An 11522-nucleotide genomic window follows, 5' to 3' on the forward strand; every position below is an offset into this window, starting at 1 on the left:
AGAATTTTTAGCAGTTGTATTTGCTTGTGATAAGTTCAGACCTTATATTGTTGATTCTAAAGTAACTATTCACACTGATCATGCTGCTATTAAATATTTTATGGAAAATAAAGATGCTAAACCTAGACTTATTAGATGGGTTCTCCTACTACAAGAATTTGATTTACATATTATTGATAGAAAGAGAGCTGAGAACTCCGTTGCAGACAACTTGTTATGGTATGTGTCAGCTTTCGGGTTCTGGCAAAACCCTTGAGGTTCGAACACTGGGGTGCGCACGAAGATCTCTCCCCTCTCTAGCTCGCACACTCAACGATCTCACGGCCTAGCTTCCACATACCAAAAGAACACGAGACACAAGATTTATACTGGTTCGGGCCACCATTGTGGTGTAATACCCTACTCCAGTGTGGTGTGGTGGATTGCCTCTTGGGCTGTGGATGAACAGTTACAAGGGAAGAATAGCCTCCTAAGGAGAGGTGTTCTTGTGGTTGGTGAGCTTGTGTGTTTGAGGAAGATCTGGATCCTCTCTCCCTTCCAGACCAGTTGCCCCTACTATGGTGGTGGCTAGTCCTATTTATAGAGGCCCTGATCCTCTTCCCAAATATTGAGCGGGAAGGGATCCCACAACGGCCAAATTCGAAGGGAGACAACTAGTACAAGTTACCGTGACAAAAGTAGTCTTCGCCTGCCAAAGGCTCTGGTGGTGACGCCGTCTTGGGCTCCACGGTGACCTCCGTCCTGCCGTCCTGCTGGTCTTGGTCTTGTTGCACCAATATGAAAACCTTTGCCTGATGCCTTGAAACTCCTTGCCTGCACTTGTGTAACGCCCTCGATGCGGCTATATCTCCTACGTGTCGAAGCACGACTTAGAGGCATAACCGCATTGAAAGCAATGTCGCAAGTAAGGTAATCTTCACAACATCCCATGTAAATAGATAATAAAGGGAAAGGTACATAGTTGGCTTACACTCGCCACATCAAACAAAGTACATAAATAGCATTACATCATCCAATCACTCATGGTCTGACTACGGTACCAAAATAAAAGATCAACCCAACATGCGACATGGCCCCGATCGCCCCAACTGGGCACCACTACTGATCATCAGGGAAAGACACATAGTAACAACAGGAGGCTTCGTTGAACTCCCACTTGAGCTCAAGCGCATCATCTGGAACGAAGTCATCAGGCCCTGCATCTGGTTTGGAAGTAATCTGTGAGCCACGGGGACTCAGCAATCTCGCACCCTCGCGATCAAGACTATTTAAGCTTATAGGTAAGGGCAAGGTAATATGTGGAGCTGCAGCAAGCGACTAGCATATATGGTGGCTAACCTGTTCGCAAAAGAGAGCGAGAAGAGAAGGCAAAGCACGAACGAAGAACTAGAGAGCAAACTATGGCAAGCATTACTCCAACACCGTGTTCACTTCCCGGACTCCGCCGAGAAGAGACCATCACGGTAACACACACAGTTGATTCATTTTAATTAAGTTAAGGTTCAAGTTATCTACAACCGGACATTAACAAATTCCCATCTGCCCATAACCGCGGGCACGGCTTTCGAAAGTTCAAATCCCTGCAGGGGAGGCCCAACTTAGCCCATGACAAGCTCTCACGGTCAACGAAGGATATACCTTCTCATGAGACATTCCGATCAGACTCGGTATCCCGGTTCTACAAGACAACTTCGACAAGTTAAAACAAATCCAGCAACACCACCCGACTGTGCCGACAAATCCTGATAGGAGTTGCACATATCTCATTCTCAGGGCACACTCAGATGAGCAATCCGTACAACTAAAACCAGCCCTCGAGTTTCCCCGAGGTGGCGCTGCAAGGGGCTCTAGTTTGGACCAACACTCAGAGGAGCACTGGCCCGGGGGGGTTTAAATAAGATGACCCTTGGGCTCCGGAAACCCAAGGGAAAAAGAGGCTAGGTGGTAAATGGTAAAACCAAGGTTAGGCATTTCTGGAAGAGTTTTATTCAAGGCGAACTGTCAAGGGGTTCCCATTATCACCCAACCGCGTAAGGAACGCAAAATCCGGGAACATAACACCGATATAACGGAAACTAGGGCGGCAAGAGTGAAACAAAACACTAGGCAAAAGGCCGAGCCTTCCACCCTTTACCAAGTATATAGATGCATTAAGATAACAAGATAATATAGTGATATCCCAACAAGAAAATAATGTTTCAACAAGGAACGATCTCCAATCTCCACCTGCAATTAGCAACGCTATAAGAGGGGCTGAGCAAAGCGGTAACATAGCCAATCAACGGTTTGCTAGGACATGGTGGGTTAGAGGTTTGACATGGAAATTTGGGAGGCATGATAAGCAAGTGGTAGGCATCGTAGCATAGGCATAGCAAAAAAGCGAGCATCTAGCAAAGCAAAGATAGAAGTGATTTCGAGGGTATGATCATCTTGCCTACAAAGTTGTCAGAGTTGACTGGACCCTCAAAAGCAAACTCAACGGGCTCCTCGTTAGCGAACTCGTCTCCCGGATCTACCCAAACAAGACAAACAAGCACAAGGAACACAATCAACCACGTGCAAAGCTCAAACAACATGATGCAAACATGGTATGCTATGCGGGATGCGATATGTGATGCATATGCAAGATTTGACAAGGAATGAATGAACCTGGCCTCAACTTGGAAATCCAAGAGTTCCACTGTAAAGGTGAGGTGATTTCGGTTGAAATCGATATAAAGAACACCGGAATCGGATGCACGGTTTGGAAATGGCAAGCAAAACAAATATGGCACCGGTCTGCGATAAACAGCAAGTAGCCATCTAAATGCATCAAGATAAATATGCTACAGCACTCAAACATGGCAACAAAATACATGGCAGGAATCCATTCATAAAGCTTAACAAAATATGAAAACTGAGCTACGGCCAATTCATCCATTAACAGGTTCAAACAAGCATGGCAAAAATGCAAACGGTAAACAGGTTTTAGACTTAGTGAAATTAACACAAGCCTGGAATTTCAGATCAGGTAGCACACTTTGGAGCAAGAAAACTATATGCTACAGGAACTTAACATGGCAAAGCAAGGCATGGCATGGAGCTACTCAAAGAGCTTAACAAAAGTCCCTTAGTGACCTTGAGCCAAAAGGGATCAGAAAATACAATTGCAAGTATATGAACATGGCAAAAACATAATCAGATCTCAGACTTAGTGAAAAACTGGAGCATGCAATTATCTTAACGAGTAGGCATGTTCACGAGCTCGATGCACTCACTAAAGAGAAAGGCATGACAATCTAAGTATACACCCATCAAGAATACACATTATATAAGCTAGACATGGCAAGAACAACAACATAGCATGCACGGATCAACTACAACATCCTCGGCAAAATCGCTAACAAGTAGACAATCTGCCCAGATTCACGAAATAGCAAAAATAGAGCTCGATTGACTCAAGCTAGGGTGCTCCAGAATTGCAAACAAAGAAATAGATGGATAGAGCACTACAAGATTAACAAATCATCCTTACTGATCATCCTCCAAAGAGGCGCGGATCACTAAGAAACAACATGAACATATGGCATATTGATAAGAACAGATCAAGGACTTAGTGAAATCTCTAAGTCCCTGAAATCAGCATTAACGAATGCACCACTTTGCAAGCTTGTGCTAGACACCACACATATCTCAAAAATACATGGATAACACCTCTGTAAATATGGCAAAGCATATAACAAAACACATGTAGAGCTCAGGAGCATATCATGCACACATTAAACATGGCAAAAATGACAAATAGCTATTTGGTGCAGCAGATCTGACAATTAACTCAAATAACACTCTTCCAACAGCATTTCGGGCATCAAGGTGAACTCAAATGAAAATGATGCAATGAGATAAAATGATGTGCTCTCTGAGACGAACGTTTTGATATGCTACACGCCCAAAACGGATCTACGGATGCGGAGATATAGAATGACGAACATTGCAAAATAATTAGGGTTCTGGGAGAAAGTCAACCGTTGTCCCGATCCAGATTTGGCGTGGATTTCGAGGAACGCCGGGGTACTGTAGCTAGAGGTCGCTAGAGATGGCCGGAGTCGTCGGGGCGGCCGGATCCGTGGGAGTGGGAGGCGAAGGCGAGGCCGGTCGGCACCGGGGCGCTCGCCGGCGTCGAGGAACCGTGGCGGGGCGGCGGAGGTCGCCGGGGCCGGCCAGGCGGCGAGCTCGCCGGCGTGGAGGAGAGGCGGCGGGGCTGGCTGGCTCGGTCGCCGGAGCGGAAGAAGGCGGCGGCGGGGCGAAGGCGGAAGGCGCGGGCGACGCGTGGGCTCGGAGGGCCGGACGCGGGCTCTCCGGGCCGCGGCGGGTGGCAGCGGCGCTTGACACGTGGCGGCTCATGATTCGCTGCGGGCGGCGGCGGGCGTGTCCGGCCGCGCGGAGAGGAGCGGGACTAGGGTTTTGGGGGAGAAGAAATGAGAATTTTGGAGGAGGACCTATATATAGGCATAAAGGGTGCTAGGAGAGTCCAAATGAGGTGCGGTTTTCGGCCACGCGATCATGATCAAACGCTCTAGATGATGGAGAGGGTTTTGGTGGGTTTTGGGCCAAATTGGAGGGGTGTTGGGCTGCAACACACACGAGGCCTTCTCGGTCCCTCGGTTAACCGTTGGAGCATCAAACAAAGTCCAAATGGTACGAAACTTGACAGGCGGTCTACCGGTAGTAAACCAAGGCCGCTTGGCAAGTCTCGGTCCAATCCGGAAATGTTTAACCCCCACACACGAAAGGAAGGTAGAAAGGACCACCGGAGGAGATAGAAGCGCCGGAATGCAAAACGGACAACAGGGAAAAATCTCGGATGCATGAGATGAACACGTATGCAAATGCAATGCACATGATGACATGATATGAGATGCATGACAACGACAACAACACACAGAGACAAAACCCGAACCCGAGGAAATAAAATAACTTAACGCCGGAAACGGCAAGAGTTGGAGTACATATTAGGTAAATTATATTCGGGGTGTTACAACACTCCACCACTACAAAAGGATCTCGTCCCGAGATCTAGGACTGGAAGAACGCCGGGTACTCAGAACGGAGGTGATCCTCGCGTTCCCAGGTGGCTTCACGGTCGGAATGGTGTGACCACTTGATTTTGAGGAATTTGATTGACTTATTGCGAGTCTTGCGTTCAGTCTCTTTAAGAATAGCAACGGGGTGCTCACGATAAGAGAGATCTTCTTGGAGATCAATGTATTCGAAGTTGACGGTGCGGTCAGGAGTCTTGAAGCACTTGCGGAGTTGAGAGACATGGAACACGTCGTGCACGTTTGCAAAGTTTGAAGGAAGCTCGAGTTGATAGGCGAGATCGCCTCTCTTGCTGACGATCTTGAAAGGACCCACGTATCTAGGGGCAAGCTTCCCTTTGATACCGAAGCGACGAGTACCTTTCATTGGAGAGACGCGGAGGTACACATGATCTCCGATCTCGAATGCCAAATCACGGTGCTTACTATCATAGTAGCTCTTCTGGCGCGATTGCGCTGCTTTGAGGTCATCTCGAATGACTTTGCACATTTCCTCTGCCTCTATGATTAAGTCATTTCCCAGAAGTTGACGTTCACCGGTTTCTGACCAATTGAGTGGAGTACGGCACTTCCTGCCATACAGAATTTCGAATGGGGCCTTGCCCGAACTTGCTTGAAAACTGTTGTTGTAGGAGAATTCAGCATATGGAAGACAATCTTCCCACTTCATGCCGAAGGAGATCACACAAGCCCTGAGCATATCTTCAAGAATCTGATTGACACACTCGACTTGACCGCTAGTTTGAGGATGGAAAGCTGTGCTGAAGCGGATGTTGGTGCCCATGGCCTTCTGAAAAGACTCCCAAAAATTGAAGGTAAAGATGCTGCCACGGTCTGAAAAGATCACCTGTGGAATACCGTGCAGAGAGACAATCCGAGAGGTATAGAGTTTCGCCAATTGAGCTGCAGTGATTGACTCTTTGATAGGCAGAAAGTAAGCCACTTTAGTGAGTTTGTCGATGACAACGAATATAGCATCATTGCCATGCTTGGACTTTGGAAACCCAGTCACGAAGTCCATCTCAATGTGGTCAAACTTCCATTCTGAAATGGCAAGAGGTTGGAGGAGACCAGCTGGCCTTTGGTGTTCTGCCTTCACTCTTCTGCAGACATCACACTTATTCACGAACTGAGCAATCTCGTGCTTCATTCGAGTCCACCAATAAGCTTGCTCGAGGTCCTGATACATCTTCGTACTCCCAGGGTGGATGGAGAGGAGTGAATTGTGAGCCTCGTTCATGATAACCTTACGAAGATCACCTTTGGGCACAACAATATGATCCTCGAAGAAGAGAGTATCCTTGTCATCAAGGCGGTAGCACTTGTACCTGGGTTGACTCTTGGCAATGCCAATCTTCACCTTCTTCACCATAGCATCAAGAAGTTGAACCTGACGAATCTGCTCTTCCAAGGTAGGAGAGACTTGAAGGTTGGCGAGGAAACCTTGAGGAACAACTTGCAGATTGAGTTTGCGGAAAGCTTCACAAAGCTCGGGTTGATAAGGCTTGAGAATCAGACTGTTGCAGTAAGCCTTCCTGCTCAAAGCGTCAGCAATCACATTGGCCTTGCCTGGAGTATACTCGATACTCAGATTATACTCTTGAATCATTTCGACCCAACGAGTCTGCCTGAGGTTGAGATTAGGCTGAGTGAAGATGTACTTGAGACTCTTATGTATTTACCTATTGTCCATTGTAACACTTTTCTTATGTATTTAAACCTACAAGGGTCTAATAAGGTTCCTTGTTCCTCTTCTCTAACGGAGGGTTCAACTTTGTTCACCTTCGTTGTATTCTTTTCTCGAATTTGTTCAACCTCGCAAGGTTCTTTGGTTTCACTCGTTTGTCAAAGAAGCAACTTAGTTTTACCTCTTCTCTTTCTCTTTCGTTTTTCCCTCCGGTGCCATTCTAGATCTCGGGGCGAGATCCTCTCGTAGTGGTGGAGTGTTGTGACGCCCCGAGACCGATGTGCCAGGTGTCTTCCAGTTATTCGCTGTCTTTGCCATGTCATTCGCTTGCGTGTTGCATCTTGTCATGTCATCATGTGCATTGCATCATCATGTTTTCGAAACTTGCATCCGTCCCGGTCTCCTCGTTCTCTTCGTTGTCCGTTCTGAGCCCAACCACACTTGCACGCGCCCGCGGCACGTCCGAAATATTATTTTATAAGTGGCCGGAAAATTTTCTCGGAATGGGTTGAAAGTTGGCGTGCGGTGTTGTTATGTTGTTAGTAGGTCGCCCGCCAAGTTTCATCGCATTCGGAGCTCGTTTGATAGCCCAACCGTTAAACTATAGCGGCAGTATAGCCGGTCTAACGTCAGACGTTTTCGGTCTCCGGAAACAGTCGCTGGGCTTCCCTCTCTTCTCTTCTCTCAGCTCGAGACCGTCTACACAGCTCACTACCTACCGCCAGGTCCAACCTAACCTCTCTCGTCAGTCCGAGCAGTCATCACCGTCGTGTCCGGATCATCCCCAAACATCTACAAAACATCTCCGTTTTGTTAATTGGACTCCCTAGCTATTTTATTCGCGATCGTCCGATTGCGATCGTAGGATCAAGATAGCCCCTAACCTAATCCGTGATGTATATATATAGTCCACCCCTAGTCTAATCTCAGACCAAATCCCTAATTTATAGGGATCCTCCTAGCCGCCGCCGCACTCATTCCCCACCTCGGGATCCTCTCTTTCCCCCTGCACCAACCACCAGCCATCTCCCCTCGATCCATCGATCCACCCAACCGTTCGCAGCCTCCCTCATTTTTTGGGATCGGTAAGAACCGCGCCTGGGTCCCCTCCCTCTCGGGTCTTCCTTGGAGCCAGCCGTCCCCGCCGGTGACGAGCAGCAACGCCAACAGGACCTCCCCGTGCGCCGCCAGATCCAGGCCGGGCCTCCTCGCGCCCTTCCTCCCCTGCTCCTTTTCCCTTCCTTTTTTTTCTCTCTCTCTCTCTCTCATGCTGCTCTCTCTCTGTTGTCTTCGCAGCGTCGCCATGGATGGCCTCCCGTAGCTCCAGCTCGTTGTGCCGCCGCGGTTCCTGACCGATCCGCGCTGGAGAACCTCGGACCCGCGTCCAGCCCTCGTTTCCATGTCGTTCCTCACGCGCCGGACCTCCCCAGCTTGCCGGAGTCCCAGCAGTGTCGCCTGCTCCCCTGCTGCTGCCGCTGTTATCCTCTGTCGAAGACAGCGAGCCCTGCCTCATCTACGCGCCGATCTGCCGTGGGATGCCTCAGAACGGAGCTCCACCGCCACCCTAGCCTCGGATCGGCCGGTTCCCATCACGCCGAAGACCTCGCGCCCAAGTCCATCCCCGGCCTCCTCCTGCTTCTGCGTGCGAGCACGCGAGGAAAACGAACCCCGTGCCAAGCCCCGCGCGTTTCCTCTGCTTCGTTGACCCCACACTTGGACCCGCTCGTCTCTGCCGCTGCCGCTGTTTTTGTTGTTCAGAGACGAGAGCAGCAGCTCGTTCACCTGCCTCGCCTCGCTTTGACCGCACCTGGGCCGACCCTTCTACTCCCTCTCCACCGCCTTGGGCCAAAGCCCATGGGTGAGCATCCCAGCGCCTCCTGTTTTTTTCTTTTCCCCGCTGTTCGGCCCTATTCGTTTCAGCCCACTTATGTTTTTTTTACAGATCCGCGATTTTCCTAATTTTCCAGTGACAGCAGTTTTGCAGAAAACCCCCTAGACTACATGCATATAATAACACACAATTGGTGCATCGGATTAAAATGAATTATATATGGAAGTTGCTTAGAATTTTGTGTAGAGTAATAATATCCAACTTTCATCTATGTTTAAAATGTTTAAAATGATGTTTGATTAAATTTACTCATATGCCATGCTAAAATGATTTAATTCATAACTAAATAACCGTAACTCGGATTTTAATAAACCTTATATGTAAATGGGGTAGAATTTTGCCTAGTTTAACATGGGTGGCCTTACTTTGCATGTTTAACAACTCTAAAATAATGTTTAGGGCAGAACAGTACCAAATCTATAATATGCTCATGAGGAGTTTCCGGAATTGTTGTTCGTTGCTTCCGGCCTCATTTAAACTTGACTAGATAGGTAGTTTACTTTGCTTCACCCTTGCCATGCTAACAACATTTAATCTTGTTGGGTACGTAAACGAGAGAGAACTAAATAAGTCATGTGGTGTTTTCTTCAATATGCAACTCCGTTGCATATTGAGCTCCACTTAATTTGTAGTGTTGTTTGTTGCACTTTGCCATGCCATGCTTCATTAAACCGGACATGCATCATACTTGGTTGTGCATCATGCCATGTTCATGTGTTGGTTGTTTACTATGTTGTGTGCTTCTTTCCGGTGATTGCTTCTTCGGGTTGGTTCCGATAATGTCGTGTTTGTGAGGATCCGTTCGACTACGTCCGTTTGTCTTCTTCATGGACTCGTTCTTCTTCCTTGCGGGATTTCAGGCAAGATGATCATACCCTCCAAATCACTTCTATCTTTGCTTGCTAGTTGCTCGCCCTTTTGCTATGCCTATGCTACGATGCCTACCACTTGCTTATCATGCCTCCCATATTGTTTGAACCAAGCCTCAAACCCACCTTGTCCTAGCAAACCGTTGTTTGGCTATGTTACCGCTTTGCTCAGCCCCTCTTATAGCGTTGTTAGTTGCAGGTGAAGATTGAAGTTTGTTCCTTGTTGGAACATGGAGATGTTGTTCCTTGTTGGAACATGTTTACTTGTTGGGATATCACAATATCTCTTATTTAATTAATGCATCTATATACTTGGTAAAGGGTGGAAGGCTCGGCCTTTTGCCTGGTGTTTTGTTCCACTCTTGCCACCCTAGTTTCCGTCATATCGGTGTTATGTTCCCGGATTTTGCGTTCCTCACGCGGTTGGGCTATTATGGGAACCCCTTGACAGTTCGCCTTGGATAAAACTCCTCCAGCAATGCCTAACATTGGTTTTACCATTCGCCACCTAGCCTCTTTTTCCCTTGGGTTTCGCGGACTCAAGGGTCATCTTTATTTTAACCCCCCCCGGGCCAGTGCTCCTCTGAGTGTTGGTCCAAACTAGAGCCCTGTGCAGCGCCCCCTCGGGGAAACTCGAGGTTTGGTTTTAGTTGTACGGACTGCTCATCTGAGTGTGCCCTGAGAACGAGATATGTGCAGCTCCTATCGGGATTTGTCGGCACATTCAGGCGGTGTTGCTGGATTTGTTTTAACTTGTCGAAGTTGTCTTGTAGAACCGGGATACCGAGTCTGATCGGAATGTCTCGGGAGAAGGTATATCCTTTGTTGACCGTGAGAGCTTGTCATGGGCTAAGTTGGGACTCCCCTGCAGGGATTGAACTTTCGAAAGCCGTGCCCGCGGTTATGGGCAGATGGGAATTTGTTAATGTCCGGTTGTAGAAAACCTGAAGTTGACCTTAATTAAAATACATCAACCGCGTGTGTAACCGTGATGGTCTCTTTCTGGCTGAGTCCGGGAAGTGAACACGGTGTTGGAGTTATGCTTGACGTAGGTTGCTATAGGATCACTTCTTGATCATAGTTCTTCGTTCATGCTTTGCCTTCTCTTCTCGCTCTCATATGCGTATGTTTAGCCACCATATATGCTAGTCGCTTGCTGCAGCTCCACCTCATACCTTTACCTTACCCATAAGCTTAAATAGTCTTGATCGCGAGGGTGCGAGATTGCTGAGTCCCCGTGACTCACAGATACTTCCAAAACCAGTTTGCAGGTGCCGATGTTACCGAGCAGGTGACGCAACCAAGCTCAAGGAGGAGCTCTATGAAGATCTTGTCCTTTATGTTGTTTCGTTCTAGTTGATCAGTAGTGGAGCCCAGTTGGGGTCGATCGGGGACCTTGTCGCATTTGGGGTTCTTCTTTTATTTTGGTTCCGTAGTCGGACCTTGTTTGTATCTGGTTGATGTAATGCTTTACTCATGTAATTGTGTGAAGTGGCGATTGTAAGCCAATTATGTATCTTTTCCCCTATTGTATTACATGGGTTGTTTGCGAAGATTACCTCACTTGCGACGTTGCTTTCAATGCGGTTATGCCTCTAAGTCGTGCTTCGACACGTGGGAGATATAGCCGCATCGAGGGCGTTATAAGTACTTGTAACGCCAACAAGTAAATAAATGGCAACAAGTAAATAAATGTTCCAACAAGGAACGGCCTCCAATCTTCACCTGCAACTAGCAACGCTATAAGAGGGGCTGAGCAAAGTGGTAACATAGCCAATCAACGGTTTGCTAGGACATGGTGGGTTAGAGGTTTGACATGGCAATTTGGGAGGCATGATAAGCAAGTGGTAGGCATCGTAGCATAGGCATAGCAAAAGAGCGAGCATCTAGCAAAGCAAAGATAGAAGTGATTTCGAGGGTATGATCATCTTGCCTACAAAGTTGTCAGAGTTGACTGGACCCTCAAAAGCAAACTCAACGGGCTCCTCGTTAGCGAA

General features: G+C 47.8%; 1 long non-coding RNA gene across 1 annotated transcript; it reads left to right on the forward strand.

The window, feature by feature from the left end:
- The first annotated feature begins 7704 nt into the window (after positions 1–7704).
- LOC147971212 (uncharacterized) lies at positions 7705–11078 on the forward strand. The gene is made up of 2 exons (XR_015604581.1): positions 7705–9516; positions 10790–11078. It is a non-coding gene; the product is annotated as an uncharacterized LOC147971212 (long non-coding RNA).
- Positions 11079–11522: the final 444 nt, after the last annotated feature.

The sequence above is a fragment of the Triticum urartu genome, chromosome 5A, assembly GCF_056163025.1.
Source record: "Triticum urartu cultivar PI428250 chromosome 5A, HENAU_Tu73, whole genome shotgun sequence".
NCBI lineage: Eukaryota > Viridiplantae > Streptophyta > Magnoliopsida > Poales > Poaceae > Triticum > Triticum urartu.